This window comes from Zootoca vivipara, chromosome 8 (genome assembly GCF_965207765.1).
Source record: "Zootoca vivipara chromosome 8, rZooViv2.hap1.1, whole genome shotgun sequence".
NCBI lineage: Eukaryota > Metazoa > Chordata > Lepidosauria > Squamata > Lacertidae > Zootoca > Zootoca vivipara.
The window spans coordinates 26,728,291-26,749,762 of NC_142591.1; the positions used below are offsets into that span (position 1 = coordinate 26,728,291).

General features: G+C 41.2%; 1 long non-coding RNA gene across 2 annotated transcripts in view; it reads right to left on the reverse strand.

Moving 5' to 3' along the window:
- LOC148684776 (uncharacterized) overlaps positions 1 to 21,472 on the reverse strand; it is a 26,394-nt gene continuing 4,922 nt past the window's right edge. The window contains exons 1-3 of one of the 2 annotated variants that reach the window (XR_015951377.1): positions 20,556 to 20,684; positions 18,495 to 18,730; positions 1 to 1,582 (exon numbers count right to left, since the gene is read on the reverse strand). This is a non-coding gene — a long non-coding RNA (uncharacterized LOC148684776). Of the gene's footprint in view, positions 1,583 to 7,403; positions 7,691 to 18,494; positions 18,731 to 20,555; positions 20,685 to 21,472 lie in introns of those variants that run through there. The other variant, XR_015951376.1, reaches the window with a different exon arrangement.

Consider the following 21,472-nt stretch of genomic DNA (forward strand, 5'->3'; position numbering starts at 1 on the left):
AAAAAAAACAGAATGTAATGTATTTTAATTTTGGAAAAGAAAGGAAGAGGAAAGATACCATGCAAGTATGAGCCCAGGTTTATAGATGATAATCTCCAGAGCACTAGAGGAAGAGCGTAGCTTTAAAGGTTTCTTTGTATCTTAAGAAATGTGCTAGTTGTACTTAAGAGAATGGTTGTAACTTGTACTGTGTCTGTTTCATTGCTGAGACAAGCACGCTGCTAGCTGGCTTTCAGATTTCTTCAAAGAGTACCTGATTACCGAGAAAGATTCATGAACAACTAGTCTTAATCAACACTTGCCTGCGTCTTAAGCCTTAAGATTCATCCTTGTAAGAAAAGATATACACAAATAGTTTTGGATTTGTCGCTACACACAATTTGAAATTCCAAGCCTGTAACTTAATATTTCTAATTACGTGTGCTTAGGATTTTACAATGAAAGCATACTTCCATTGTTCTAAAGATGTTTACTTTTACTTAGTACAAATATCTATTTTGCAAACATCTCCGAAAGTAGGCAGCATTACAAGCCAGAAGTTGGTGAATGGCATACATATTTAGGGCAGCTGAACTACTGTTCCTCCACCTGGACTCCAAAACTAGAAGAAACTCAGCATTGGGAGAGTTGGAGATGTAGGCTGGGGTGAGTGCATGGTCCGGCAATGAAGGGTTGAACACCCGCTCCCAACCTGCAATCATGTGTTTGAGATACATCAGTTTTCTGGTACAGTGAGTAGGTTCATCCTGAACTATAGTTGTCTTACATAGCAGCATTTCATTATAGAACATCTTCTGCTTGCTTCTTCTGCACTCAGGCAGGGGTGGAAAACCTGTGGCCTTCAAGGTTCAATTTCCATCACCCTTGAACATTTGTCTTGAAGGCTGGCTGGAAGCCACAAGTTTCCCATCCTTGCCTTGGCTTTTTCTCTGTGTACTGCAGGGAAATTGCAAAGCGTCATTTTTTGCTGGCCAATAATACTGCACCAAATTCTCACTGAGAACCAAACTACATGTCCTCTGTTCCTCGATTCCTTTTCTTTCTTTCTTTTAAAATACTTATTCATTTTTCAAAAATTAAGCACAATAACAAAAACTACACAATAACAAAAATACAGATAACAAAAATACAATAAAAACAAACAATAAAATCAAGAAACTATTTAAAACAAACAGAAATTAAAAGAAAAAAATTTCTTTACTCTTACTCTTATTTAATTTTCCATTGTGAAGGGACTTCCATCGTTCCCACCTTTTGAGCTTCCTTTTCTTTCACCTCTATAGCAGGTTCTTCTTAAAAATATGTTTCTAACTTAATTTTAAATTTAATTTCTAACCTAAAATACTATTCTAATAGAAACTGAAAACTTACACATACTTCCCTAAAGTAACTTATATATTGTAAAAAAAATTCAAATAAATTTTAAATTTATGCCAATCTTCTTCCATCTTCTCGTCGTCTTGGTCGCGAATTCTCCCAGTCATCTCGGCAAGTTCCATATATTCCATCGTCTTCATCTGCCAGTCGTTGATCATTGGTATCTCTTGTGTCTTCCATAATTTAGATATTAACAACCTTGCTTCTGTTGTGGCAAACAAAAAGAATATTCTGTCTTTTACCTTAATTTCTTCTCCAACAATTCCAAGCAAAAAGGCCTCTGTTTTTTTATGAAATGTATATTTCAACACCTTTTTCAATTCATTATAAATCTTTTCCCAGAAGTCTTTGTGGTAAAAGGTACCTTCTTTCTCCTTACATTTCCAACATTTATTATCTGACATGCAATGCATTTTTGCCAGTTTAACAGGTGTTAAGTACCACCTGTACAGTACATCATTTTCATCATATTTTCTTTCAAAACGTTACATGCAGTAAATTTCATACCTTTTTTCCACAATCTTTCCCAGTCATTGATCATAATATTATGCCCCAAATCTCTTGCCCAATCAATCATCACCGATTTCACTTGTTCATCTTTAGTATGCCATTCCAACAATAAATTATACATCTTTGATAATTTTTTTGACTTTGTATTCAATATTTCTGTTTCCAATTTTGATTTTTCCATTGTAAAACCAGCATTTGTACTATCTACCTTAAACATTTCATTTATCTGATGATACTGTAACCAATCCTTTAAACTGTCCTTGAGCTGATCATATGACTTTAATTTAAATTTATTGCTTTCTTCAATCAATAAGTTACTATATTTTAGCCATTTAGACCCCATATTTAACTTTTTCTGAGCTTTGGCTTCCAATGGTGATAACCACCAGGGTGTTTTTCTTTCTAACAAATCTTTATATTTATTCCATACATTGAGCAATGGTTTCCTAATTATGTGATTTTTAAATCCCATATGGGCTTTTATCTTATCATACCATAAATATGCATGCCATCTAAATACATTATCAAAACCTTCTAAATCCAACAGATCCGTATCTTCCAACATAAACCATTCTTTAAGCCAGTAAAATGTCACAGCATCATAATATATTTTTAAGTCTGGCAGGGAGAATCCACCTCTTTCCTTTGTATTAGTCAGCAATGTTCCTTGATTCCTTTTCAAAAAGATTTTCTTCCCCTTGCCCCCCAAGAAAAACCACTCATCAGAAGCTAGAATCTTGAGGAAGACTGATGAGAAACATAGATGATTTTTCTTGGGTGTGTTGGGGGAGGGGACATCAGGGGAAAGAATTGAGGAAACTCCATGCAATATGGACTTAGACCGGGAATGATCAAGTTGTGTTTGAGTAGTACCATTTCAAACCAGGGGTATGCCTGTTGTTTGGACAAATCCCAAACCAAAGTGGGCTGCTTTGGAGATATTTGGGGCTAATAGAGCATCCTCTGAAATGGTATGGGCCAAACACACCCACACCTAGTTTGAAGTGGAGCAGCTCAGAATCAGATTGACCATCTCAGGCAATGTGAAAACATTTGCCTGATGACGAATCCTAACTATGCCTGCTATTTCAAGCATATCTGTAAAGAAGTGAATGTAAACATGCAGAAATGCTGGAATATGTTTGCCCTTCAATTCTTATCACAAGGTTGCTATACAGTACTCCCTTGGTAAACTAATGTGGAATTTGCATAAGATTTTATATCATCTACAGTCTCTGCATTTCCATCTCATGTTGTCAACAAGCATGAAAAATACTCAGAAGATTAGCAAACATATTTGTACTTTGAGTTGAAGCCTGCAAGTCAAACAAGATGTTATTAGGGCTACATTGTTTCCCGAGAGCAGCAACACATGAAGGTCTAGTGAAAAAATTGTGTGATACATCTTCACACACATACATCTTCTTCCACCCAAGAAGGGGCAATAACTGAATGGTAGACCTGTGGTTTGTGTGGTACTATACAAGGTCTTATCTTGTCTTCCATATTTTTCATACCTCCATGAAGCTATTGTGTACCGTCATCCAGAAGTTTTAGATGAGATGTCACAAGTAGGCAATGGCACACACATCTTCCTCTTGTTCCCAATGACTGGTCCAGGGATGCAGTGGAAGTGAGAAACCATTATCTGGAGTCAGATCAGGATGGGTGGCAGTTTACAAGGCAAGATGGAGACACTACTTGTCAAGAAAACTGGCAATCTAGGTAAGGTGGATCAACATGTTCTGCATAGGACAGCAGTTGCTTTGAAGGAGAAGGTATGTGGCTTGGGGGTCATTCCTTGATCCCTAGATGCTCAGGTAGAGGAGATTGTGTGGAGAGCCTTGAATCAGCTTCAGTTGCTACACGAACTTGACTTTAACAGCTTCTGCTTCAGTTATCTTTAGACAGGATTCCTGCAATCTACATGGGGCTGCAAGCCAGTCTACAGGCTCCAATTTATCCAAAATGTATTAGTGGCTACAGGCAGAGGTGGAGCTAGCTAGTCCCAGGGAGGAGCACCCACCACATCCCCCTTTCTCTGCCAGTGCTTGCAGGTCTGAACGTATGTCCCATCTTGTGTTACCCATGGTTTCCTTCTGAGTTCAGTTCAAAGTGCCTTTGAAAGGCTTAGGACAAAGTGTTCCTAAGGGCCACTTGCTTTCAAATGCACCTGCCTAGGAATGAAGATCTGTGTCAGAGGACTTGCTCTTTTTCACATTTGGATAATAAGAAAAGAGACAGGGCCTTTTCAGTGGTGGGGTCATGAGTCTAGAATGATTTCCCAACTGAAATGTGTTGGTCTTCCTCTTACATCAGAAACTGAAGACAATTTTGTTTTGAAAGGCGTTTAACACTGTCATTGCTGCCAGTTTTAATGCATAGCATCTTTTAAGTCTGATATTGTTGGGTTGTTTTTAAGTTTCAGTTGTATTATTGTGTGTTCTTTGTGGTTGCTTTTAGAAATTGTTCTTACATTGATTCTGTGATGTGGTTTTGTGATTATGCTCTATGCTGCTGTGAGCACTATTAGTAGAAGACCAGGATATAACTAATAAATTATTATTCATTGTATTGTTGTTAGACTACACACTTTGAATGTAGAAGACCCCAAATCAAATCTGATACATCTTGTTTTTTTGTTTTTTTAAAGCAGCATCTGTTGGCAATTCAGAAAGACTTCTGTCCGAAACCCTTACCCTAGAGCAGGCATCCCCAAACTGCGGCCCTCCAGGTGTTTTGGCCTACAACTCCCATGATCCCTAGCTAACAGGACCAGTGGTCAGGGATGATGGGAATTGTAGTCCAAAACATCTGGAGGGCCGAAGTTTGGGGATGCCTGCCCTAGAGCTACTGCCCTTCTAATGGTGTCCCTCACACTGATGGCAGGCTTTTTTAGTGGAGCTCTTTTGAGCAAAAAGGGGATTTTTTGCCAATTTTACCTTATCCCTGCAACCTGCCCCTCCCATGTCCTCCAGAGGGCAGGAGGACCCTTCAGAAAAGAGTGGGGGTGTGGCCTGGAAGGTGCAGAGGGAAGGAGAATAAATTTAAATAACTTCCGTCTCAGTTGCAAAGGTGGAAATCTCCACTGGATCAAAGATGTCTTCCACCGAGGCAAGGGACATCATTGCATACAACCTAGAGTAGATAGTATTGAGTTTGATGGATAAACAGACTGATCTAGTATATGGCATTTTCTTATGTTCTGCAACTAGTTGTTACTAAACCGAGGCAAGAAGGAAAGCTGAGGCTGCTGCTCTCAGTAGAAGCCATTGATCTCTCATGCTGCCTGTTTCGGCCTGCACCTTGTTCATTAAAAAAAAGCACAAGCCAAATTCCTTGTGACATCACTGGGAGCTGGCCTCCCACCATCCTTAACTGAAATTTGATAGCCCACTCTACACAGTACCTTGAAGGAAGACAGGGCTTCAGGAAAACGTCTGCAGCCTGTGGTTATTCCATAAATGTTTCTTTTCTTTGATGTCGCTGGAACATAATCTGTCTGGTTACACCTGCTTGGCCCTTTTCTAAAACCCAGGCTTTACAAAGCTGCAGCTCTATGATACATAATATGTAGCGTGGCAGTTTATTTCAAGGCAGCATGGATATGGGCTGAGGCTGCCTCTGGCTCAGCAGGACCTGATGATGTCTTTATCAAGGGGCTGATCCAATTACTCTTTTCAAGAAGCTGGTGTGAATTATGTGGGCCAGGTGTCAGCCCTAAAAGCAAGACACTAATTTCATGAGGGCCTAATTTTTATACTTTGCAGCCGAAAACCACCCTACCTCAAGGCAGCTCTCCATCTGTTCCATGAGGTCTACCAATGCTGTGCAGCAGTAAGCAGTTGAGAGATAGCCAAATAGTTCAAGAACAAGAGATTTTTTTAAAATAAAATTAAAAGGAAATTCCGTCTTTTGGAAGGGCTGCGGCTCAGTGGCAGAGCATCTGTTTTGCATGCAGAGGGTGTCAGATTGAATCTCCCACATCTTGGCTTCCTGTTTCCAGCAGTGAGAAATGGCTGACTCCCATACAATTGGACCTCAGCCATGCCAGTAATTCAGGGTTGATATGGGGGTAATTAGCCCTGGCAGACTCCCCAGGGTGGGGGAGGACTGTCTCGTAGACCCACTGATTGTCCGAGATTGTCAGCTTGCATCAAGGTGCAAGCGGCAGGACACTGGATCCGATAGCACAACACAGCTGGCACTCTCCGAAGCCACTCTCATAGCTAGAAATATCTCTTTGATAAAATAATTAGATTTGGACAATAAACAGACATAGTCTGGACCGAAGAAGACTGAGAAAAAACATGCAGAACTGCACAGTCCCTGGTGTTTAAGCTTGGACTTCAAAGAGATTCTCATCATGGTGTTTGGATTACAGAGGTGATTGGTACATTCTTTTTTTCTTCCCAATACCTACAATTGTTTTCCTACGCCAAGCCTCATTAAGAAACCTTTTTTAAAAAAAAGTACAGATGGACTTCTATTTATAATTAAGTACTCAATTGTGCAGCTTTACTTAGACTTGAAAGACTTGATAAAGATAAAAGAAGAAACAAGATGGCGCTTGTTAATATGACGCAGCACAGAAAAATGAGAGTTCCTCCCTTTTTCGAAGGAAGTGGGAGATGCTTTCTGGCTGACCTGAAACAATAATTTGGGATAACATACAGTGCATCTGTTTGCAGAATTTATTCATTATGAGTGAGAGAGAAGGCTAAATGGATGTCTAGCAGCCCCCCTTCTAGGGCCCAGAAGGGGGGGATTGTGTGGTCTCCGAAAGTCGATCAATCGCCAAATGACATATCTGTGGAATACAGTTAATTTACAACAGCCCGGATTGGAATAATTTAACAACATGGAAGCTGCTGCATCATTAAACTTTACAATAGATTTGGACAACCGCCTGGATTGGAAGATTGGAATGAAGTCAGGAAAAGCTGCACTGGCAAACAGACAGTTGAAAAAATACATACCGGTATATACTTTGGTAAAAACTATCAAAGAAAATCAGATATGCAGTCTAAGAGAATCCTAAATTTGCATGTCCTAACTCTTCAAATCTGTGGGAAGCATTTCAGGTGTCACGTCCGAAGTCCCCCCAAATCTTGGAGTGAGTACTGCCACAGTTTGATTATATAAGGCTAGGGGATGGGGAAATTTGTCAATTTAAGTTTCTCATTCTTCTGGTCTTAAGTTCATTTCACTACATTTCCACATCTGTTGGAGAATTTTTCCAAAAGTCCTCATGAAAATCCATGTGCATTATTGGGTGCAACACACAGCTTTGTACGCTATTTTGCCTAATGTATCCCTAATATGATGCATTTTGTGTACTGTTGTCACTAATGTATGCATCTTTATGCATACGTTACCTTAGTAAATGAATTTTTGTACACACAACTTCACTGAAGAACTGCACTGCAAAAAATTTGGAGTTGTGTGAATTTTGCAGGATGGTTGTGTTTCGGTTCTCATCCTGTTTTGGAATGTGTGAATTAGGTAGGCTCCCCTTTAAATGTGAACTAAACCAAATTTATTTCCCATCCCTAGTGATGGCATACATCAGTGGCAGGGGTGCACAAAGGTTTTGTCTGTCACTTATCCATTTTGCTTGTTTTCCATGATCCTTTTCATCTTACACTGTTTTCACATAGGCTAGTGTCCTGCTTTCTTCTCCTGTAAGGTGCTGAATGATGCTGTCCATGATGCAAATCCCAGATGTAGACCACATTACTTGGTGTAGTTACTTGGTTAGGGCTTGCTGTGCCACATTAACAGGTGATAAGTGTTGATAATCCTGATTGTAAACAGAGAGCATTTGTAATGGTGATCCACACTTGGGTAACATCCTGCTTTAACTTCTGTAAGTCATTGTACATGGGGCTTTCCTTGAATTCAGTCTGGACATTACAATTAGTTCAAAATACAGCAGCCAGAAGTTTGACTCAGAAAGATTGCTGAGAATATATCTTACCACCATTTTGGAAATCCACACTGGTCTCCTATTAGTTTCTATCTGCAATTCAATGTGCTGGCTTTCACCTTTAAAACCCTTCACAACTCAGTAGCCAAGGACTGCCTTCTTCCATCAACTTGCCTGAACACCAGGATCTTCTACTGCGGCTCTTTTCAGACTGCCACCACCATCTGAGATCAAGCAGGTGGCAAGGTTTGTCTATTGTCCATTAAGACCAGTGCCCTTAGTGTGGTGGCACCTGCCTTTTGGAATGTGCTCCAACTAGGGACATAGGGCAGACACCTACAGTGTTGGCATTTAGGAATCTGCCTTAAAAATCAGCTGTGCATAGAGGCTTTCCCTGAGGGGTAATCCAGTGATGTTAATGTATTAAGTTGTATTTTGTATTGTTGGTTTTATGTTTTTCATTGCCGTGATATTTCTTCTTAATGCTGGAAGCATGGAAATTTTTGCAAACAAACAACTAAAGCAAAGCAGAGGGCTTTCTCAACTATGGAATCCTGTCCCCAAGGAGGCTTGCTTGGAATGCTCTGTAATATCTTTTAAGCATCAGCTTAAGGCATTTTTATTCTTTTAGGCATTTTAGATATTAGAAAGATACTGTATTTTAATCACTAAAATGAATCTCTCTCTGATGTTTTAATGGTTATATCATTGGGGCTTTTTCTCTTGTTTTAATTTGCATTGCAAAATACACTGGAATAACTATTATGAACAAGTATATAAATTCAGTAGATAAATAACCATTGGTTCATGCAACTCAGTCTTGTTTCTGACAGGAAGTGGCTCTTCAGGGGTTCAGACAACTGTTTTTCCCAATCTTACCCAGAAATGCTAGGGATTGAACTTTTTGCATGTGCTCTACCACTTATATACCGGTACAGCCATTCTTCTTGTATCCCTTCACTTTACAAACAGAACAAAATACCATGTTCTGCTGTGCGCATAAGGGTGTGAATGTCTAGACTGGAGCTTGTCAATAATGGCATTACAAGAAAATTGGAATAGAGCAGGTCCTTAAACCAGCTAGGGAAACAGATGAGAAGGAACTCCCTTAATGTCCTTGTTCTTCCCAGCTTACATGGTTAGGTAAGCATTTTGGGGGGTATGATGTCAAACCTCTGGCTCTGTCTGGTTGTAGGGCATTTTACCTCCCTAGAACTACTTCTCTGTTTAAGAGCCAGTTGTATCACTGGAAATAATGAGGAAGATCAAAATCCAGCAGTCTGTTGTAACTAAAAATGTTTAACTGAAATAATTGCACTTCACCTTAGCCATGGTGCCTCTACTTCTGTTCCCTTATATCCATTTTTGTGACAAATTTTTGATTATTCGGTCCTCAGAACAGGGACCTGTCCTTTTGTTCTCTGAAAGATTTCTAGGAAGATTCGGATAACCCCATAGTTGGTGAACTCTTATAAATGTCAATCCTGAACAGTGATGAAAAACAGCGTAAGTGCAAGTGTTCTTGCCTCATTGCCCATCTTTGGTGTTCATTACATGCAACCTCTTTGGACTTCTACAGACTTAATACCAACTGAAGTTGAGGGCCTTTGATTCTGACCCTCTCTCTTCTCCTCTAGCCATTCAGAAAAATAGCTGTATGGGGAGATGTGAACAAAACCCTTGTGGTTTGGTCTTTAAAAGAGAGAGAAAAGTTACAGCAGCTGCAGAGTATCATATAAATAGGTTACTGAGTTTGACAGGACAAGGCACATCAAAAGATAGTCTCACAAGAGAACACTGTTGGTAATAAAGAGCCACCCAGAGCAGGCTGATCCTCCTGTGCTACTTAAACGTGGCTCCTAAAAAAGCAGCAGCTACCTTTCATCTAATCAGTGGTTCCCAATTAGAGGTTCGGGGACTCCTGGGGGTCTGCAGAGCGCACTCAGTGTGTCTGCAGCCCCATCCCTTGTCTTCCCCCATCTAATTTTTTTAAATCATTTTTGCATGGTAATATCACAAATATTATGCTCTGTTTTACCACACTGCGATTTTCCAATATATTGGCCAAAATCTGTTTTTGAAATCACACCGCAGTAACAATTTTGACCCAGCAATATGCAGCAATATATCACTCCTCACTTGAGGGAGAGTACGGCAGCCGATTTCAAGGCACTGCTGATATTGCACAATGATCTAAGCAGATAACACTGCCGTAGGGCAGCCGATTGTGAGGTGCTCTTACCCGCACACTGATGGAGAACAGAACACCTGATCACCCTCACTTCAAGGCACGGTGGCACTACCTTTTCCTGGGCACTGAGGCAGAGCAGCTTTTCTCAGTCAGCAGAAAAGCAGCAGCAGCCACAGTGGACATGCATCTTCGCTGGCTGCCCTGCTGACAGCGGCTTGAAGCACCCCTCATCCCCAATCCCCTTGCACTCAAACCAATCAGTGGAGATGACTCTGCTTCCGCTCCTTCCCACCATCCGATCTCCATGGCTGCTCCTTCCCTCATTACCCATGCCTGATCTCCAATTTCAGACATTGTGCTATATTGGAATATTGCAATGTTTAGCTGCTGATATGTCATGAAGTTGAAAACCAGATAGCGCTCTGCCCTAGTCTGTTTTTTAGTATACCTAAAATCCTTTGATTAAGGCATACCTCACATTTTGTTTATAAAATTGCTTTGCAGAGGTAACTACCATAGAGTTATCAAAATTTTCAGAATTGGGTTGGCTTTTGAAAGCCAAAAGTAGGGGGATCCTCAGTAATTAGCTAATTAGGAACTACCGTACTGATCTAACCTATTAAGGTTTTCATTAGCCTGCCTTCCTGATAAATCTCACTAGGGAAAATCAACTGGCCCGCTCATACATTTTAATACGACTTCTTTTTCTTATTTCGATCTAGAGATGGGTGGTTTTTTTAGTCAAATGGTTAAAAATTAAACCCAGAGGTAATATGAATTAGGATGTTCTGAAAGAGTACTAAGAATTCCTATATATTAGTTCTTTCTGCTGCTGGGCCCCCGTTTGCTAACAGTTGAGAGAGTGACTGATGGCTTGACATCACCCCACTGAGAGTACAAACACTCTCCGCTGTTTCTACTTAGGCAGTCAGGATCATCCTTGTGAAGAGCCAAGGACCACCCTCTTGGTCTCAACACTTCACTTACAGCAATTAATGCCAGTGCCACATTTCCAAAATAAATAAGAGCCGCTTTTGATCCAAGCTACTGTTTGAGCAACTGTTGCACACGGCAATCAAATTTTCAGGCTTTTTCACAAGGATGAAACAGAAACTAACTGAAAATATTAAAAATAAATAAATCCGGAGAGAACTTAAATATTAATAGATTTGTTGTGGCATAAACTTTCATGGATAACCCAAATTGCCTTTGAGGTACTATAAGAATCTCTGTTGTCTTTGTTGAAAGACTTAATACAGCAACCCCTCTGTAATTTAAGACAGTAAATCTGATATTGTCAGGCAGTGCTTCCCTCCAGAATCTGTTTCATTCTTTGGCATATTCATGGGATGTATGGGAGAAAGAGGAGAATGCTCTCATCCTATGAAGAGACCATCCTTGAGCTCTCACCTATCTGAGCAAAATGGATCAACTAGATGACCCTCAGGGTTCATTTCAACTCTACAATTCTATGATCATAGATATAACTTGACATTCCTGCAAGCACAACAGCTCTTTCTCCAAGCAACACAAGTGTAGAAATTCTCCAGATGAACACTGAGGAACCTCATATCTTTCTAAGACTGGCCTCTGTCTAGTTGTCAGGAGAACAAGTCATTAAACACCGCTTGGTTATTCCAAGCATCACCATGTTGTTGACTACTCAACACATCATCAAATAACAGGAAATAAAAGAGGATACAGATTGCATAAAACATGCATATACTAATGTATATGTAGAGATGCAAATTTATAAATAATTAATTTAATTTAAGTATAACTACAATTCCTCTCACCAGAAGTGGGGAAGAATGTGACCAGATGACTTGGGTGCCTCCTCAGTCTGCCATCTAGGTGCTAACATTTGATGGGCAACTTCAAAGTCCCAGTTACTAAGGTTTGTGATCTTTAAACTGGACTTGGGACCAAGCAGCCATTCAAACAAAGGACTCCTTCTCTGACAGCCCTTCAAATACAGCACTGTCCTCTGTAAAGTAGGATCTATGGCCACCCTGAATATTGTACTCAGTCACTCTAACACATCTTTTTCTAAGAGGGCATAAAATATGCTTGACCTGGATTATTAAACCTGCCCTTTAAAAGGTCTGCTGCTGCATGTAAATAGAATGCTCTTGTAATTTAAAGAAATCTTAAGAGCCTGAAAAGTATCCTGCTGAGTTTGTGAATGATATCATGCCTGTCCAAGTATTGACAAATCCAGCAGGCCTGTTTGTTTAAAGCAATTTACAACTGACTGCCTTTTTTTGGAGAATAGTCATAAAAAGGGCCACTAGATATTAAAGGGTATCTCCAATGCCAGTCCTGCTCAGAGTAGACCATGCCTAATTTAGGCTCATTAATTTCAGTTGGTCTACTCTGTGTATAACTTCATTGGATACAACCCTAAGAGTGCAGCACTGCACTGTTTCACAGTTTTTGCAAGCTTAGCAGAAACAAACACTGCACAGAAATGTATCATGCAATAAGTACAAAGCTTGTAAAATACTATTTTCCTTTTTATTCAGTTTACTGAATAAATGGTTTGCTCACATCCACCTCCCCAAACTCCGTTTGGAGGCAGAGTAATATTTATGTGAGAAACATTATTATTAATTATTATTATTATTATTATTATTATTATTATTTAAGAAAATATCTACATGCATACTGCTTCCATAGGTTCAAACAAACAAACAAACCCCTTCCTCACAGGGGTTGTTCCTATGGCACCTGCAGACTTCAGTATTTTCTGGGAAGGATTCAGGTACATCCTGGAAGTTTAAGTTTGCACAATTACGGTGGATTAAGTGGCCCTCTTGCCCTAGCACAACAAATCCACTTTGAAAATAGACTTCTTTCAGTTAGGACAGTGATGGGGAAATGCACCGAGAACTGTGGAATGAACAAATAACTACTAGCAAGACACAATCAAATCAGGATGAATAATAACCCAGCAAACAAATCAGAACGAATGTAATGGAAGCTTTGTGTAAGCTTCGTGCAAGTAAATCAGGATGAATATTCAATAAATAGGTCATCTGTAGGACAGCCTAGGTTTTGTCCCTTTCCCTGGGAAATTCCTGGTCTGAAAAAGTCAAATGCCTCAGTGGATAGTAGGATGCATCTTGTCAAGGGTGGACTTTGGTCTTTCAAATTTCAACCGTGCCCTGTGTGAGGCCAAAACCTAGTGCCCCTATGCCTTTTGCCTTCTGTTCTGCCAAATTCATAGTTGTGACGCCCTGCAGCGCCCCCTAGGCTTGGCATCCAGTGCGGAAGAACCAGTCGCACTGCCCTAAATCTGCCTCTGATCTTGTCTTATTTCTGAATATCAGCCGCTGGGAATCACAGGTGGGAAGAGAGATGTTGCACTCAGGTACTGCTTGTGGGCATCCATGGACATCTGGTTGGCCCTGTGAGAACAGAATGCTAGTCTAGATGGGCCTTTGACTTAATCCAGCAGGGCTCTTCTTAAGGCTTATATATGGACCTATAGGCACAAGGATATTAAAGCACCAAACAGAGGGAAGGAGTGAAATGCAAGGAGAAAGGGGCAGAGAACCCAAAGGGCATTAATGGTATTCTGTTTCTTAAGGGCTCAGAGCTGTTTGTACAGTGGAAGATAGGCTATTGCAAAACAAACCAATGCACTGTACACCAGGCACTGAAGAGCCTTTAATAATGTGGAGGGGGCTGATATTTGTTATGAAAACTGGGATGCTTCTTCCAAGCCTGGCCCTATTTTTATTTGCAAAATGTTGGCTGGTATGAACTTCATTATATCATGGTTTGCTCCTAAATAGTAACCATAATGAGAACATCTGGGCTGTTTCCTTCTCTTTGTGTTCCAGATCTGTCAGCTTCTTTTTTTAGTTATGAGGTGAACTGAATAGAATGTATACACACCTCATGAATGGAGAGACTAATCGTTTACATCATTCCCTGCTCCAGGCTTCTGTCTGACCAAGGCAAGTGCTGAGACATTTCCCCGTTGTAATCTATTCAGAAAGTCTGTGGTCCTGTCTGTGGGTCTGAAGACCAGGTAATAAAAGGCTGGGAGGAAAATAATAATCTGGCTATATATATTCACTGAAAAAAAATGACTGTCTGGTTCTCTTCTGTTCAAGGAGTCTTGTATTAGACTTCCATGAAGACATTTTTGTCATATCCCTAGTGATAGGGCCCCAATGTTTTCCTGAAGTGGACCCAGGTTCTGAACTAGTTGCTGCCACTCTCTGACACCGCAGTGCCTAGCCTGATGATGTGGCTTTCTCATCACCCTCAGATCCGAGAATGACTCCCCAAAAGCTTCCCGTTCCATAACCATGCAAGAACATGTGACTTTAAAGGCAGCATACAGCTCTTTCTAGGAGACAGAGCCACTAGAAGGGGAGGCCCTGTCAGATTTTTTAAGCCTTCAGATGTATTTGCTCCTAGGTGGAGACATCATCTTCCAAGCCTAAGCAAGCAGAGCACTGTGGTAGCTGCCCAGGTTGTCCTGGATGATTGCTAGGATATGGTATAAATATGCCCTTCCTCTACGCCACCCATGTCTCACCCACAACTCTACTGTATGTTAGTCATTCCACAGGTGTATCTGGCAGAGAGGTGGGCAGGGTGCTCATGCCCAGCTTGAAGGCTTCCTTCATGCATACGAGGTCGGCCACTGTCAGCATAGCAGGGCTTCCACCAAATCCGATGGCCTCTTAATCTATGGCTCACAAGTATAAAATTGAACCCTAAATTATTTTGTAAATGTAGCTTTGGTGCATAACAAAGTAACCTTGCTAGTCAAGCTTTTTTGACCTCCAGTGGGGATGTAATAGGGGACTTGTTTAAAATTCTGTGCTTTTGTAGAGGGGTGTGGACAATGAAAAGAACCAGATAACTATATTGGCTTCTCCTTCATTAGAGGTACTTGGGGAAATCAGCAATTTCCTCTTCAGCTGCTGGCAGAATTTGGTCCTGGGGCTTTCTTGTCAATGGTTTAAATCAACAACATAAACAAGCCCTTTAACTAGGGCTTCCAAATTAGACATCTCCACAGTGCCCCTTCAATCATTTAGTGCGGGAGGACAAAGACGGAAAAGATTAGATCACACCTTCAAGTAGAAAAGAAACAAAACGGAATGACAGGAATTCAAGAGCATGTTAAAGCTGTTTCTAAAAATGCCTGGAATGCAAATTAAAACCATATAGTAGCCTGCAATCAATAAAAAATGTTAAGTACAGCTCTAAAAGGTTTTTGTCCTATCAGTAAATTAAAATCCAAGCATAAATAACAGAGATTGTGGGCATTTGGCAAAAAAAGGGGGAGGATGAAGTGACAACAATGGTAGAATTAGACTTAATATTTCTGGGATTAAGGGAACTAGGAAAGGGAAATAGCAGGGAAAAAATGTTATGTGAAAAATAGCCAAACACTGATTAACTGATTGTCCTCAGGCTAGAAACAATCAGGGAAAAGACTAGTTTTTAAAAATCTGCTGAATGGGCCAGAGGGCTAACTAATTTAAAATAAAATTAAGAATGCTTCAAAGTCACCCTACATAAATTCAAAATAGAAACATTAACTGAGATCCAGCACTGTTATACCATCACTGATGCTTTGCTCTCTCTCTCAGGATGCCAACACATTAGGGTCTTAACTATACGTTGCATTAATTGTATGATGAGCAATCATGTTGGGGGGGGGTGGAGAGGTGTGATATTCATCCCAATTATCATCCTAAAGCTCATGCTGGCACTATTGTCATTGATGGATACTGGACAGGACCAAATTTGACACAAAGAGGTGGTGAACTTTCTTTTATGCTGGCCAGAGTGACATATGCCTTAGGTCAGGGGGTCATCAACCTTTTTCATCCGTTGGCTGGTCCACCATCCCTCAGACCATGTGGTGGGCCGGACTATATTTGGGGGGGGGAAATGAACGAATTCCTATGCCCCACAAATAACCCAGAGATGCATTTATATATATATAAATGTAAAAATCTTGAAATTGACGGCCGCTATGTTCTCCGTAACCGCTTGACCGATCGTCCTGAAATTTTGACACAGCGATCCAGGCCACTCCCCGAGGGTTGTAGGGGACATGAAAAACCTCAAATCACACACCTCGGCAGGATTTGACCCGCTTTTCCACCAAGTCAAACAGCGCCCTCAAGTGGAATTCCTCCCACAGTACACCCCCTCCCTTCCTGAGAAATCTAAGCCACACCCACAAACCAAATTACATCATCATCAACCAAGCAACTTAAACCACACAGGCGGCCATTATCAGACAGACTAGGCCGCTTTCCAGACTAGGCCAAGTGGAGGTAGGGGGGGGCAATAGAGGGCAGGGATACGTAATGGGTCAGAACAGGGGGGGGGAACACAGGGATGAAACCTGCCCTCTCCACAATATCTCACCTCGGCTTTGCAGACTAGGCCACTTTCCAGACTAGGCCAAGTGGAGGTAAGGGGGGGGCAATAGAGGGCAGGGATACGTAATGGGTCAGAATGGGGGGGGGGGAGAGACAGGGATGAAACCTGCCCTCTCCACAGTGTCTCGCCTCGACTCAGGGGGACTCTGAGGCTCAGGGGGATCTGAAGGGGGGCTATTACCCTCCATTTCACAGACTAACGCACAGCAACGCGTGCAGGGCCAGCTAGTTTTAAATAAAAGGTCACATTCTACTCATGTAAGAACATGCTGATTCCCAGACTGTCCGCGGGCCGGATTGAGGTGATTGAGCCGCACGTGGCCCATGAACCTTAGGTTGCCTACCCCTACCGTAGGTATAACCTGTTTGGATTCTAAAGCACTTGTAAGGTCCTTTAAATGAGGCTGCCTTTGAAGGGTGCTCAGAAAATCCAGTCACTTCAGAATGCTACAGCCAGACTATTGCCCAGGGCTTATTATAGGAAGCATGCAACTCCCATGTTACAACAGCTTCATTGACTACCAGTCTGTTTCCAGGCACAATTCAAAGTGCTGATTATGACTCTGGCGTTGGGCCCCATAAACTGACTGGATATGGCCACTGTAAATTTACAGAAATTGTCCCAAATAGCTGTTGTATTTATAAGTTTAACTGATGTGCTTTACCTGACCCATTTTTTTACCTGAACCTGGATATAGATAGTTTGTGTCCAACAGAGATTATTCCTTAATAAGTGTGTTTCAGACTGCACTCTTAAGCACATTCTTACCTTTCCATTGATCATAGAATCGGAGAATTGTAGAGTTGGAAGGGACCCTGAGGATCATGCAGTTCAATCTCCAGCAATGCAGGAATATGCAGGTGTCCCATACAGGGATCAAACCTGCAACCTTGGTGTTATCAGCACCACACTCTTAACCAACTGAGCTATCCAGATGGGCCTTAAAAGGACATAACTGTGGCTGGACCTTTCCTTAATTCTGACTTTCTCTATAGCACAGCAACAACGCTCTAATAATGCACCAGTGATGTTCATATGGTGTTTAATTCTGTCCATGTAAAACAATCTACTGGCAGGGGAGGGGGTTCAACATATGCAAGATGGAATCCCCACAGCATGAAGGAAGGAAGCATCTTCCCACAACTTACACATACATTTGGATGTTTTGGTCATTTGCTCCCTTTGAAGGAGCACTCACTTCACCATTCAAGTTATAGAGAACAGGAACTCCATGGCAGCAGGGAATTGCAATGGGATTTACTGCCAAAATATTTGAGTATGCTTTGTTCCCATCTCTTTCTCCATTCCTTTATCCTCTATCAAAGCAGATTAGAATGAAGCAAGGGTTTCCTCCTTACTTTCTTATTAGCTCAGTCCCATGACCCCCATTCTTGCTAAAGCCAACAGGTTTCATAATGTACTTGCATGGAACTGAGGTTAGGTTGACTATATTAATTTTAAAGTGACTAACACAATCATGAAGGGGGGGGGAATAGACCCAAACCCTTGGAACAAATCTTTGCCTGTACTTTCTGTAAAGATGGGAAAAGTCTTTAAAGCTGAGATTTTCCATATAATGAATACCAGAAGGATGCTATTTTAAGTCAAGAAAGCTATGTGTCTCTAAAAGAAAAAAGCTCAGCATAGATACTACTATAGAATGTAAAACACTGCCATCTAATGGCACAGCTTATCACTGCTCTTAAAACCGTGCAACTGAAGACCCATCCTGTGCATATACACTCAGAAGTCTCACTTACTCCTGAAGAAACATGTCACTGGGTACACAAGCAGTGATGTGCTTATAGGATTGTAACCTCACTTTGTTTAGTGCTTAATGTACTAATTGTTCATATTAGAGACCCCTGCACCACATTAACTAAGTGCCATGCTTTCACCTCAAAGGCAGCAAGGAAAGTATTCTCTGCCTCTTTCCATTGCAAGTCAAGTGAAAGTATTCTGAAGTCTTCTTGAATCAGAGAGATGCCTCCTTCTTGCCCAATTAGACAGATTCTTGTTGCCCTTACAACAATTCCACATCAGCATAATTAACTTCCTTACCTGAGGAATCTGAACCACTCCTTTCCATTCCTACTGCCTTGGGTCACTCAAAAACGACACAGAGTTTGGGCTCAAACATCCAGGCCAAGAGATGGACTTTTAGCACTAATACCAGAAATTGATTTTCTTCTCCATCTTTGCAGCGCTCTTTATTTGGAAGAAACAAATCCTCCTAAGGATTTGGAGGACTCGTCCTTGGCATGCTGCTTTTTATGAGGTCCCAAAGCTTTGGCAACCTAGGACAGAGCAGGGAGAAGGTGGGAAACTGAGGTTGCAGTGTCTTCATGCACCTGATGCTTCAAGCTTTTTGATGAATTAGCTGTCATTAGCAGCTTGTGGAGAATGCAGCAAGGAGTTAAACACACTGAGGACATCTTGTCAAAAGCCCCTCCAAAACATGGACATGCCCTTGTTCCGAGTATGTCCACTAAAGAAAAGGCAAGCCAATTTACCTGAAGCATTTAAACTGGTCACAAGGGAAATATTTTAAAAATAATCTGGTCATGACAGGAAAAGGATGGTCTCATCTGATTCTGAGTCTTCATGGATAGTTATAGAACCAGAATACAGAAACCACTAAGAAATCCTACTTAAATTTCAAAAGATATTTTTCTGTATCACTTTCCCTCTTTAACACTGCAATACTCTTAATCATGCAATAACTCCTTAATGAGTTAACTCCCCAACTTGCTCTGTAACACACTTTCTCCTTCTCTTTCTCTTTCTCTTTCTCTCTCTCTCTCTCTCTCTCTCTCTCTCTCTCTCTCTCTCTCTCTCTCTCTCTCTCTCCCCTATCAAAGGCCTACTCCTATCAAAGGCCTCTGGTAAATCATCCAGGAGTGTCACAATGAAGGATATGTCACTGTTGCCTAGAAACCTTGCTCAACAATAGACATTGCTCATCTTAATTTTTGTTGTTACAGGTTTCAAATGGATTAAGCAATTTAATTTAATTTGCTTAAAATAATTCTAGACTACCTCTCATCTAATGGATTCCAGTGCAGTGTCCAGTCATAAAAAATATAAGAAAACAACATAATGTCCTTCAAACAAAAATAAGATGGAGAGGCAGGAAAAAACCAAAACGACTGAAGTCGAACAGAGGTCACATACTGGGTAAATAAACATTTTGTAACCTGATGCCAGAAAGATTGTAACATAATTGTAGCCAGCAAAACAGTTATGTATCCCATACAGTATACGATTTACTGTGTGACCAACAACTTGGCAATGAATGAGAGGTTGAGTTGTACATTTGTTCCCATTAAAGTTGTTGTGTGGAATATGGTTGCCTGGGTATCTGATGGATGTTGTTCTCTGCTGATAACAGCATACAAAATTTACAACATGTGCTGTTGTAATATGTGCTGTTTCAGGAGAGGTGTTTTTATTTTATTTTAAGTGACTACATAACATATCTTTAAAGTGATCAAGAGGCTGGTGCAGAGTATTTTTCTTATAGGCAAAACATTTTAACAATCTATTCCCAGTTCTAATAATTAGCGCAATTTACCCTCTTCCTGATTTTGTTTGGGAGCACTTTGTTTATAGTTTGCGTCTCAGTGGAGATCATTAGCGGCCTAACTCTGCCCTTGACAAACGCTTTATTCATTTGCTTCAGATCAGATGTTTTCTTTTCACTACTGAGTAAAAATACATGAAATAGGGGTAGCCAACCTGGTGCCCTCCTGATGTTATTGGTCTACAAGTCTACAATTATATGTGACCATTGACAATGCTGACTGAGGCTGACGTATGCTGGAGCCCAGCAACACCTGGAAGGTGTCACACTGGCTGCCCGATGGAGGTATGTTCATGTACTGTTCCCTCCAAACTAGATCATTATGGTTCTTGACTAATAAAGAGCACCTTCATGACCCTCTCAATGTAAGACATTCCTGTTTCAAGTTCCAGGTTACACTGTAGAGAGCAATACTTCTCTGTCCCTGTACTTCTAGTGCAATCTGAGATCTTTTTGCACCAACCATGGCTTAATCTAACTGAGTCTGCAGGATACTTCTTCTTAGCATATAGTTCAATTTTAAACCTCTTATTACTTACCAGAATTTGTCTTCCCATTGCCTTATTGGTGGCACTTCTACTCACTTTTAAAACTAGACAGAATTCCAACCCCCATGGTCAAGTGAAATTTTATTTTCGGAGCCCAACTCATATCTCAGCGTATCTCTGTAAAAGGTTTTAAAAAATCTATGTATCAAGTCTTTGGCAGTGGCATATTTCCATGATATGCCTGTGTATAGGCAGCTACAATGAAAGCAATGAAAGATTGCACTGTAAAGGACACAGGTGATATAACAGCAGGGCCGTCTTGAGCAGATCGCGCGCCCTGGTGCTGAGGGGCGGAGATCGCTCCGCCGCCCGCCCCGCCCTCGCAGGGCGCAATTGGTTTTCGCACGGCTTCGCCGCGCGGCGCCCTCCTTGCCAGGCCGGTGCCCAGCTTACCAGCCCCGCGCCATGGTGCACTGCGCCACCGGGGGGCTATGAAGAGCCAGCCCTGTATAACAGTAACTATACATAAACAGATTTGGATATTTGACTATGTCACCCTTTTGCCAGTGGGAGTAGAATTTAGTATTGGGTTATGGGGTCATAGTGCTCAAAGTAGGAGACACCTAATCACAGTGCTTTTGACCCTCTGTTGAAAACAAAAGCCATTAATCAAGCACTGTCTAATAGTCTTTAACATGCTATAGCAGCTGGCCATGTAAGAATTATCCCTGCTGCACACTTAAGTGACTGCCTCTTTTCTCATTCCAGTTGTAGAACAGTGGTGCAGAACCTGTGGCTCTCCAGATATTGTTATATAACTCCCATTATACCTCCTGATGTTATTGGTCTACAACTCCTATTATCTCTGACCATTGACCATGCTGCAGGAGCTGATGGGAGCTGAAGTCCAACAAAATCTGGACATCCACAGGTTTCCCATCCCTGCTTGTGCTTTTTCCAGAGCCTGT